Source organism: Nyctereutes procyonoides, unplaced genomic scaffold (genome assembly GCF_905146905.1).
Source record: "Nyctereutes procyonoides isolate TBG_1078 unplaced genomic scaffold, NYPRO_anot_genome, whole genome shotgun sequence".
NCBI classification, from domain to species: Eukaryota; Metazoa; Chordata; class Mammalia; order Carnivora; family Canidae; genus Nyctereutes; species Nyctereutes procyonoides.
Genome location: NW_026575036.1, coordinates 15485213 through 15498057, shown reverse-complemented (window position 1 = coordinate 15498057; position 12845 = coordinate 15485213).

Genomic DNA, 12845 nt, shown 5'->3' with positions numbered 1-12845 from the left:
CTAGGGAATAGAGGATACAGGCCACTTAGGAGAGACTATGTGGTTTTCTGAAACAAATGAATGGGCCTTAGGAGAATAGATGAGGAATATGATAGTTTGTGACAAAGTTTATCTGGTGTGGCGTTGACCTCTAGTCTCCTTCCTGTGATAAGAATCAACCTTCCTTGCATCTAGAAAGTCCAGGAGAGGGGATTTCTAACAACTGCATTCCTATTCATTTGGAAGGATCTATCTTTAGGCAGATAAGAGGAATTCAAAGAAAGCATCTTCTAGCATTTGCTGATTTTCAAGTGCCTTCAGCTTGAAATAATCAATATACCAAGGGGCATATTTTGGGTTGTCATGTCCTGAACTCTTTCATTTCTGTAGATGAGACTACAGAGATATTGAAGAAGCCCTTTGCAGAGGCTGTGCACTCTATAGTACACTCTATAGTGCACTCTATAGCACTCTATAGTACATGAGTATAGGCAGGTCATATGCTCTTCTTGGAAACCCGCCCCCCCCCATCCCTTCAGGAGCTGGCCAACATGCTAATTAGCATGCCTATAGGCATCAAGAGACTCCATTTGTCAGGGGCTCAATGAGGAGTCTCCCTTAGGATTTCCACACATATTTGAACTCTAATGAGAAAGTATGAAATTTATAGACTTTTTTCATTTATTATTTGACCAATTATATTGTGTGCTTGTGTGCTCTCTCTCCCCAAAATAAATAAACAAATCTTGAAAAGAAAAGAAAAGAAAAGAAAAGAAAAGAAAAGAAAAGAAAAGAAAGCCTACCCTATAAGCACTTATCTTTAATAAGCAAGGAAACTTTGTCGAATTAGCATCATTATGTTAGAAAGGAGTTTTCAGGGGTGCCTGGGTGGCTCAGTTGATTAAGCATCCTAGGATCCTGGGATTAAGCCCTGCATTGGGCTCCTTGCTCAGTGGGGAGCCTACTTCTACCTCTCCCTCTGCCTGCTGTTCCCCCTGCTTGTGATCTTTCTGTCAATAAATAAATAAAATCTTGTTTAAAAAACAATTTTAAAAAAAAGTAAGGAGTGTTCATGGGTAAAATCGGTGGTGAAGAAGATATGTGGATTAACTAAAGTGTTTTAGCCACTCTTGGCAGGAACAGAGTATAAGAATCTGGGATGTTCTGGAGCCTACTCCTTAAGGGATAGCACCCAGATCCTGACCTCTAAACCTCCAATGTCCAGCCATTGACTCATAGAATTCTATGATGAAATTAACCACATTCTGCTTCCAGAACATGGATACCTGTGGCCAGCTCAGAATGAACCTTTTAGGCAAGATCTGCTCCAGCACCTAAGGAAACATGCTGGGTCTTCATCTAAAAAATAGAACAGATCATATGGACTACCGTGTGCCTGCTTGCTGCTAAGTGAATCTTGATAAACATTTGCATGGATGGCCTGATTTTTGCCTGAAATTTGCTTTCAGTATAAGCTGGTAGCGAGGGATGGGGATTAGCTAACCCTGACCCACCTCTAACTAAGGGCAGTCACCAATATCTATCAAAAAATAACTTAAAAATTATGTAAGTCCAAATTGTTGTGTGTCGTTTAATAACTATGACCAATATTCATTTCACTCCCTCTCCTTTGTGCAAAATTCATGGTATTTTGGCAAGATTGACTATTCTGGGGGTGATTCTTGACCAAGTCTTTGAGAACGACCCAGAAATATTACCTCTCTTTCTACTTGGCTTCTGAACCAATTGAGAAATACTACAAAGGAATAAGGCAAATGGAAACTCAATTATTCCTTCTAGGGATCCCTGGGTGGCGCAGCGGTTTGGCGCCTGCCTTTGGCCCAGGGTGCGATCCTGGAGACCCGGGATCGAATCCCACGTCGGGCTCCCAGTGCATGGAGCCTGCTTCTCCTCTGCCTATGTCTCTGCCTCTCTCTCTCTCTCTCTCTCTCTCTCTGTGTGTGTGTGTGTGTGACTATCATAAATAAATAAAAAAATTAAAAAAATTATTCCTTCTAGTGCTGATAAAGTATAGTTTGGAAGATGAAGCTTTCTGTGGAAAATAAAATGATTGTGTTAACTCCCCATCCTCCAGTCTAGCCCTTAGAAGAGCCTACGTAGGGGGATCCCTGGGTGGCTCAGTGGTTTAGCGCCTGCCTTTGGCCCAGGGTGGGGTCCTGGAGTCCCGGGATCGAGTCCCACATCAGGCTACCGGCATGGACCCTGCTTCTCCCTCCTCCTGTGTCTCTGCCTCTCTCTCTCTCTCTCTCTCTCTCTCTCTCTCTCTCTCTCTATCATAAATAAATAAATAACTCTTTAGGAAAAAAAAAAGAAGAAGAGCCTACATAATGGCAAGTTTGGGACAGTAGAGCAGATACATACAGCTAGTAGCTGCTTTCATTGGGCTAGAAAAGGAGGGAGGGAGAAATACACCAAAATCTACACACTTGAGACTTTTGATAATTCAGCTTCACTCAATTAAGAAACAAGGCCCAGTGGCTGTCATTCATGGGTCAGGCAACATACTCAATCCACATAGATATCAGTAAGGAATGAAACAAGTGGCCTTATCTTGATGCCCCTAGTGTTAATAAAAAAATTCATCAGTGAATACCTTACATGGAGTTCTATACAAGATCATCATCCTTTTGCGTCCTCAGCCCAACCAGGCAAAAGGCAAGAATCAGCTGCTCTCTCTGGCTCAGCTCCGTCTGTACCCACCAATCACACTTGGGGGACAGGCGATAATGGATGCCTGGGGTGGACCTGTAAGTCTGGGACCTACCCTTAGTCTCACATGATGGCACTCAAGCCACACAGGATCCAGCTACTCCCAACCAGCCTCATCAACACCCCTGCCACCTACCTCCAGGGTATTGTCAGGGAGCAGGTCAATTTTCTGTGCCAGCTTGTGAGGGAACAAACTCCCTTGAAACTTGAAGAGCAGCTTCTTTCAGCAATTAGCTGTTCTTTTATTCAAATATAAACCCAGGATTAAGAATGTGACATTAAGGTTATCCCTACTTTATAGATAATGAAAAAGTAAGGCTTCTCTTAATTGTCAAAACCTAGATTTGAAAACAAGACAGAATCTATTTAGCAAAAACTCTAAACTTTTCAAAAACTTAGTATGTACCTATATATATCAAGTAGGAAAAAAGTATATATATGCATATATATGTATAAAAAATCATATGGTGCCTATTTTAAACAAATATAAAAGGATATTTAATTTTAAGTAAATTTCCTTCTCAAAAAAGGAAAGATTTATAATGTTACTATATATGCTGTTGGTTCATTAGATTATGACATAAATATGGCTCGACTGCTATCTATTTTAGTAAAATAGACTGAAGGTTCATGGAATGAACTGAGTCATCACTGTGGCTTCTATCCAGACCAAAAACAAAGTTGAGATATAACAATAACCATGGAAGCATTTTAAGAGTGAGAGTTTTGGGCAGCCCCGGTTGGCCCAGCGGTTTAGCGCCACCTTCAGTCCATGGTGGCGGGAGACCCGGGATCGGGTCCCACATTGGGCTCCCTGCATGGGGCTTGCTTCTCCCTCTGCCTCTCTCTCTCTGTGTGTGTGTGCGTGTCTTTCATGAATAAATAAAATCTTAAAAAAAATAAAAACATTTAAAAAATAAGAGAATTTTAATGAGCACCTACATTTTTTAGAGAAAAAAAGTGACATTTAAAAACACAATTCAGAGGAGGGATTCCTGGGTGGCTCAGTAGTTTAGTGCCTGCCTTCGGCCCAGGGCGGGATCCTGGAGTCCCAGATTGAGTCCCACATCGGGCTCCCTGCATGGAGCCTGTTTCTCCTTCTACCTGTGTCTCTGCCTCTCTCTCTCTCTCTGTGTGTCTCTCATAAATGAATAAATTTTAAAAATTCTTGAAATAAATAAATACTCTGTTCAGTGTTTGCACTTTAAGAGCATATGATCAAAATATTTAAGAGCATTTTGGTAAAAAAAAAAGGAAAGAAAGAAAGAAAAGAAAAAAGCAGAGACTGGCTAGAAACAAAGTTTTAGGGTTCAACACAAAAAAATAAATAGTATAGAATAATGTGACTCATTCTAAATGTAAACCTAGACATACATTGTTTATAGGTGGAAATGAAAAAAAAGTTGATAGACTTCAATAAAACAATGAAAAGTCACATAGAAGTCCAGATTTTTCACATCAGCCACAGTATTACCTGTGCAAGGCAGTCCTCCTCGGACCCCAGGGTAAAGATTCTCTAAAGCAGTCTCCAGAGAACACCCATTTAAGTAAGCTGGGGGAAGTTGCTTTAAATCACCCCATGAGGAGAGGACCCAAAGGAAGAAACTACTCCACAAGAGGAGTTCTTTCTCCCCAAACCATCTCCAAATTTAGAAAAACAACCTCAAGCACAGAGCATTGTTCAGGTAATTAGAAAGGGAGCTATAAATAAAGCACTGTGCATATTCAATTTGCTTTTGACTAAACATTACCCATGTCTGAATTATCATCCCTACTGTACAGATGACAAAACTGATGCTCCATCAAGAGAAGATACAAACTGGGGACGTCTGGGTGGCTCAGTAGTTGACGTCTCCCTTTGGCCCAGGGCGTTGATTGGGCTCCCTGCAGGGAGCCTGCTTCTCCCTTTGCCTGTGTCTCTGCCTCTCTCTGTGTCTCTCATGAATAAATAAATAAAATCTTTAAAAAGAGAGAGAGAGAGAGAGAGAGAGAGAGAAGATATATAACCAGAGCCAGAGTCAAAACTCGTGTTTGTCTTCTATTAAGTTCTTTGCTCTTTCCAGGACTCTTCTACTTCAGACTTAGGTATAAACCAAGACCCTCACTTTAACCCAGTGCCATCTCTGAGCTCAGATTCAGGCTCCCTAAAATGTGCATAGAAAAAGAGGGGGTTAGTACAGGAGAAGTGAGGAAGAGCAATGTATCAAATATTACACTTAAAAATCTAGGGTGCGCTTGGTGGCTCAGCGGCTTAGTGTCTGCCTTCGGCTCAGGGTGTGATCCCAGAATCTGGGCATCAAGTCCCATGTCCAGCTCCCTATGGGGAGCCTGCTTCTCCCTCTTCCTATGTCTCTGCTTCTCTCTACATGTCTCTCATTAATAAATAAATACAATCTTAAAAAAAAACTTAGAAATCTAGTCCAGGGATGGACAATCTTTTGTTGTTAAAGGTCATATGTTAAATATTTTGCAGACTACATGATCTCTGTCATAACTACTCAACTTGGCCATAGTAGTGTGAAAGCAGCCACAAACAATACTTAACAAAGCAGCTGTGTTCCAATAAAATTTCATTCATGGATGCTGAAATCTGAATTTCTTATAATTTTCAATGTCACAAAATGGACTTCTTTTAATTTTTTTCCTCAATCATTAAAATACAAAAAAAAAAAAAAAACCCACTCTTGATTCATGAGCTGTAAGAAACAGACATTGGGCCAGATTTGGCCAATAATACAGTTTGCTAACCCTTGCTCTAAGCTAAATCAGTCCTCAACTAGTAACTGTTCAAACATTCTTGTTATTCGAACTTCTTTGTATTTTTTTTTCTTCTTAATGATCTGCTTTCTTCTTTTTCCTTACTTTCTCCTCATCTTTTACTGTTAATTACTACATATTTTTCATTTACTTAAAACCTCCTATACTGACAAATTTATAGAAATAAAAAAAAATTAGGGCAGTGATTATTTTCACCTCCTGTGGGCATCTAGTTCAACTCACTCTGGTACTGACAATGTATGATGGCTCAGGCAGCAGGCCTGGTTCTGGAGATAAGATTCAGTCCCAGGCTCACAAACAATAGGATAAAACTCAAACACCAGTTAAGCCTCTTGTCAATCAGATAGTCTGAAAGTAGTGAGATCTACTGTCAAACAGAAGTCTTCAGCAAAATAGACTAAACTGATGAGCAAACAGCAAAATCCTTTTGCAGAAAATGGCTGAAAGCAACAGACCTGACCTTTTAAAACGGTTTACTATTTACTAGGTTTACCTATTTACTGGGCCTAAGGACCTAGAAGAATTAATGTTCAAATAATATGATTTTCAGTCCAACAAACCCTGAATCTGATATCTGTGCTGAAATGTGCTAAAATTATGAATGATGTTCCTTTTTCCTTTAAGTTTTTTTCTTAATCTGCTGTATTCTGTTGAGTGTCTTTACTTACATAATGAGACTAGTTTTTTTATAAGCATGAAATTCCCCATTTGTAAGGTGATGTTACTGAGAAAACCATTATTCATTTTAAAGTAAGTTCATCGTAAACTTTATGAAAGCTACGCAATCCTGCAGAGAGACGTACTTTGTCTTTTGATGTGTTCACTAATGAAAGTTTGATTTGATAACCCCCGGTACAGCTACCATAATGAATACATCAAGAAAATGAACCAGAAGCTGCTATGTTTGAGGATTTAAGATAGCAGACATGTTGCTGTACAGCAAGATAGGAATAGACAGTTCATTTGTACACTTGTCACAGTTCTGAGAGGTGTTGTCAAAAGAAAAACAGGCTCTGAAAATGAATGGGGGTGAGGGGTGCTGAATGCAAAGAAGAGCTTCACTCTGCAGTATTGGGTTTCTGGCAGCAGCAGGAAATGTTCAATCTGCCACTTGGAGACTCCCTGCCAGTGGATTGACATTCTCGGCTGTCAGTACCCTGTGAGTGGGGGTGAAAAGCCCCCCAGATCCTTCAGGAAAAGCAATATCCTTGTCACTTGTCAATGCCCTTGACAGCCTCTTGGACAACCTGTCAGCTAGCTGGTGCTACTAAATTAATGAACATTGCCCTTGAAAGGTAATGCAAATTACATTGCATTTTGTACATATAAAGATTTTTAAAAAGATTTTGTTTATTTATTCATGAGAGACACAGAGAGAGAGGCAGAGACACAGGCAGAGGGAGAAGCAGGCTCCATGCAGGGAGCCCGACGTGGGACTCAGTCCTGGGTCTCCAGGATCACACCCTGGGCTGAAGGCGGCGCTAAATCGCTGATCCCACCCGGGCTGCCCAAAGACTTTTTTTTTACTTTGTATGTGTCTTGTATGTTTTGAAAACTTGTTAGTTTTGTATTTATGATACAGGTCACGATTTGTTTTTTGCCCTGGTATACATTTTAATACATGAAGTAAAAAAATTTTATAAAAAATAAAATCCCTGAAATACTTTTGAAACACACACACACACACACACACACACACACACACAGAAAAAAAAGAAAAGAAAAAAAGAAAGGAAAAAAACCCTAACAATGTAGCACAGAATAATTAATGAAGAAAATTACAGGGTTGTTTTTATTTTTAAGATATTAAAAATGTGGGATCCCTGGGTGGCACAGCAGTTTGGCGCCTGCCTTTGGCCCAGGGCGCGATCCTGGAGACCTGGGATCGAATCCCACGTCGGGCTCCCGGTGCATGGAGCCTGCTTCTCCCTCTGCCTGTGTCTCTGCCTCTCTCTCTCTCTCTCTCTCTCTGTGTGTGTGACTATCATAAATAAATAAAAATTTAAAAAAAAGATATTAAAAATGTGTCCATTATTAAGGTGATGCATATAAGAGCAGTTAGAAAGCATTCCTCCAGGCTTTCAGTTCATTAAGACTTTCCATAACCAGCTAGAAGGGCTTTTATTCAACATTTCACTTAGGTCACAGCAACATCCCACAGGCTGGCTTTCCCCATGTACTCACATAGGAGCAGAAGGAAGGTTTCATCTGGCCATTTACCTCCAGAAGTACATTTAAAATGGGTTAAAACAAAACTTTTAAGGATTTAATTTCTTTTTTTTATTTTTTTTTAGGATTTAATTTCTTTAAAGCAGGCCATTGTCTTATTTAAAGAAGTGTGTGAATATTTTAATGTTTATTTATGGAGCTACCTAAAAGAAATTTCAGGAATAACTCCTCAGCCTATGGCAAGAAGCCACTATTTCCCTCCCTCAGCCAACAGAGGCATCCTTCATTCACGACGTTCCTCATTCTGGAAATTCCACCTCAATCATTCTACCACTACTCCTGTTCTGGAGATGCCACTGAATTACAATCCATTTGTTCTCTCTGCCTTGTGACAATGAGCCAGTTAACTAGCTCCCCTGTAAAGAAACATCTTTCTTTAAGGAAGTCTGAATCAGGTCCTCCTATTGGCTCATTCAACGCCAGTTGCAAGCCTTTGTAGCTTGCCATGCTACACTCGAGATGCTAGAAAATGAAGAGCTCAGCTTTTTAGACTCCCCTGTGGCCACTGTTACATATCCATGAGTATGTGGCCAGGTTTTGCCAAGCAAGTTTGGAAGACTCCTTGGAAGGTGAAAAAAGTCCCATGGAGAGGCAGCTGCCCAGGGACCCGTGGACTCTAGTAGTGCAGGCACAGGATTCCTTCAGGGCTGCTATGGCGAAAGTTCCACTGGTCGTGCTCTAGTGTCACAGGAGCCCAGAGCTTCCATGCGCAGGGAGCAGTGGGGGTTCTGTGCTGACAGTCCATAGTGTGCTCCAGTGTTTCTTTAAGTAAGCTGTGCAGCACCTAACCTTTGTCCCTGGCACTCTCAGAAATCCTGTAAACTACCCTGTACCAATCCCTTTCTGCTTAAAGAGCTGGAGTGCTTGACTCTATTTACAGCCATCACTTTTGTTTGCAACTCTCTGAAGAGTCAGTGAGGTAACTGGATGCCCGACATACCTGGAATGGTTGCCTGACATGTAGTCGGTCCTCCATAAATCATTTCCCACATTAAAAAATATATAATATTTATATTAAAGTGGAATAGTCTTATTTAGCCTTTAGAGAAAAGTGTAGGGGGGACATCCAGTGGTGGACAGGGAAAAGTATACATTTAGGACACAAAGAAAAATAAAATTCCAAGGGAGGGATGGGCCAGGAATGTGTGAATGTGAGGTCCCAGGAAGCGTCAGATGAGAATAATAGCTAGAAATAAGACCAGTATGATATTCTAAAAAGAGAAAATTAACTCCAAGTCAGAATCCATGCTTTTGCAATGAAAGAAAACCCAACTTCGGGCTTAAACAAATAATAGATCAATTTCCCCCCCAAAAGACCCCAGAGGTAGGCTGTTGCTGGCATCAGTTCACCTGCAAAATATTCAAAAGGGACTCAGTTCTCTTGTTGCTGTGCTATGCTTAAGTGTTTTGGCTCTTGTCCTCACACTTGTCAACTCAAGGTTGCAGGAGGGCTGCTTCCCCAGTTCAAGCCAATAAAAATAGGTAGGTGCCTTCATCTTATTTTTGGGGAAAGAAGCCCCCCACAGGTCAGTTCCACTTCCACCTCATTTGTCAGAATTGGCTCATGTATCCACTTTAAATTACTAGCCAATAGAACAAAAGCATAGGAACACTTTGATTTTTATTTTTAATAATATGTAAGTTGTGTGACTTAGGAAGGGAAAGCAAGACATTTCTGTTTCAAAGAAGTGGACAGATAAGGGTGAATTGAAGCAATAAAGTCAGGCTATCTTTTTGCTACTTACCCCCAGAAGTCCTTGTGCACTGCTGAAGAAAGGAGCTTTTCTTATAACCATATATAGCCCTGGCCTTGAGATCTGCTGGGAATCCAACAGTGAACTGACAGGGAGATGAATGTAAGCCCCAGGAATGAATGAGCTGTGACTAAGATAGCATATTTGTAATAGAACTAATCCCCAAAGTGTTTTAAAATTTAAGTCCAAAAGTGTGTGTGTGTGTGTGTGTGTGTGTGTGTGTGTGTGTGTGTGTGTGTGTTGGGAGGGCATTGATTCATGTCTGATCCAGGATGGAATCAGTATTAAAGAATCCATTCTGATAGGTAGGGTCCTCAGAATAAGTATTAGTGGGTACTGGCAAAACTTTTTTTTTTTTTTGGTACTGGCAAAACTTGCTGTTAAAATCATGGCACTGGAGCACCTGGGTGGCTCAGTGGTTGAGTGTCTACCTTTGGCTCAAGTCATGATCCTGGAGTCCTGGGATCAAGTCCCACATCAGGCTCTCTGCAGGGAGACTGCTTCTCTCTCTCTGCCTATGTCTCTGCCTCTCTCTCTATGTGTCTCTCAAGCATAAATAAAAACTTTTTAAAAATAATAAAATAACATCATGGCATCATTATGGATTCAGAGATAGCCAGGACACAGCACAAAGCTAGGGCTTCTGGAAGCTGAAGCCAACTACCTCAGAAGAAAAGAGAAAGCAAGCTACAGCTATGCAGGGGATCTCATCTATCACCAAATGAGCTGGTTAATGGTAGGACTCAAATCCCAGTAACATTTCAGAAAGATCCCACTCAATCAAATCATACACATAAGACATGTAGTGAAAAACAAATAATTTTAAAAAATAAAATAAAATAATAAGACGTGTAGTGACAGAGGGAGAAGAGCAAAAGCCATACCTCTGAACTTTACTCTGGGCTCCATTAAACAGATCAACTTCAGATTCTACCCATGTGAGATGTTGGGGGTCCTGAGCCAGCCAGATTGACTTTTCATTGACTTGGAGAGATTGCAAACCTAGAGCAAGGCTGTGACACTCAGCCACTAATGGAAGGAAAGATAATTCCTTCAACAAAGTGAGCATCTGTTATGTGCAAAATGTTGTTCTAAGCGCTGGAGATACAATAACAGGCAAAACAGATGTAATCCCTGCCCTCATGGAGTGCACTAGTTCTCCCCAAACAGTTGTGTGTGTCGGGGCGGGGGGGGGGAATAACTATTGGACAAGGACACAAAAATTCCGAGGCTTCAGCATCCCCCGATCTGGGAAGAAATGTGAGTCCCATGTAGAGATTAAAGGCATATAGGATATGATCTCTGTCTTCAAGCCCTGACAGTCTAAAGCAAAAGTTTCAATGAGGAAACTCTTCCGGGAGACTTGAAAAGAAATTAAAGAGCTAACATTCAGACCATGACAGCTTTAGTAAACCAGTGCTCCTGCCTCCCAGAAAGTGCCTCCTATCATTTCACATAAGCAAGGGCTACAACTAGAGCTGCCCTTAATCTAGCAGAGGGAAAGCCAATGGGAGCACCCCATATATATACCCAACTTTTTGCATCTTACCAGTTAGGTTTTCAGAGTCTGATATTTCTCTGGCAAACACTGGGGATTATCTGATTAACGGATCATTAATGTACATCAAAAAACAAGAGAGCTGGTGATAAATGTCATTAATAAGAAAACTGTTATGCAGATGTCAATATTTCTAACAGTTGTGATTGAGGCTTTGTTCTTTGTCCAATTTACCTATCACACTTTCCGAACAGTAATTGTTTGTCTTTTTAACCCAAGAGTTTCAATTACAAGTATGAACAGAGGCATGAAAAACAGTTGAGAAATGCAAACTCACACAAACCACCATTTTCTCATTCCACTTACCAGGTATCTGTTAAAGCATATGTTATCAGCAAAAGTGTAACTTGCAGACAATGCTCAGTTTTCCAAGGTGGTAGAGAATTAACATCCATTGTTAAGATCAACGATCTGGGGAACAATTTACTCTGTAACTAACTGTAATGCTGAATGACAGGCAAATAGTGACACTGACTGAGTTGTTTCCATTATGTTTTTTGCTGACTGCTTAGTCAGCTAATGAGGAAAGCATTAATTATTGGTCAAATAATCATAGATCATATGGCAAAAAAAAAGGAGGAAAGGAAATAAGGGTTTAGCTAATACATGATATAGATAGCCTGTCTCTGAATTTACATTAATTAATATGTAATTCAGATGTCATTGATTATTGACCAATAATTCAACAGAGAAGATAACCAATGTCAAATTCATATAATAAAATTATTTCCATTTCTAAGGATCAGCAGTATCTGTGAAATGGCAAGATCTGTAGCATTAGCAATATTCCAGAAAAAAATAATCATTAAAAATATATTATAAAATATAAATTAAAATCCTTATTAAATTTTTTAAAATTTTTATTTATTTATGATAGTCACAGAGAGAGAGAGAGAGAGGCAGAGACACAGGCAGAGGGAGAAGCAGGCTCCATGCACCGGAAGCCCGATGTGGGATTCGATCCCGGGTCTCCAGGATCGCGCCCTGGGCCAAAGGCAGGCACCAAACCGCTGCGCCACCCAGGGATCCCAAATTAAAATCCTTATTGAAGTAACATTTCTCATCCACTTGTTGGCAAAACTTCAAAATTTGACAATATACTCAGTGAGATTTTGGGAAAACTAGGCTCTTGTACATTTCTGGTGGGAATGCAAAATAGTTCAGTCTTTAAAAGGGCAAATTTATCAATAGTTACAAATGCATTTGCCTTTTAGCCCAATATTCCCATTTCTAGCAGTCTATCTCAAAGATACAAGTGTAAATAAACCAAAAAAATGGTATTTTTGCTTGTATTTGAAGCATGAACCAATGGAGAGTTAGTGAAATACTGATGTAAACAATTACGCATAAGGAACTAGGATGGATGGGACAGTGATGGAAATGAGACTTGTCTAAATGCAGTTATTTAGTCTTAACCTTGGGTAATAAAAATGTTTATGTAATAATAAATTAAATTAAAATTAACATCTAGAAACTTAAATGAAAACAAATTAATCTAATTATGTTATATAGGTTCTTGATTGAATATCCTCAGTGGGGGACACCTGGGTGGCTCAGCGGTTGAGCGTCTGCCTTTGACCCAGGCCGTGATCCTGGAGTTGTGGGATCGAGTCCCACATCAGGCTCCCTGAAGGGAGCCTGCTTCTCCCTCTGCCTGTGTCTCTGCCTCTCTCTGTGTGTGTCTCATGAATAAATAAATAATATCTTAAAAAAAAAAAAGAAAGAAAAAAGAATATCCTCAGTGGGATATGCTAAGAGTAAAAAGAACTGCAAAAAAATCTTGAACTTCATTGTATGTTCTTATTAGTAATGCTATT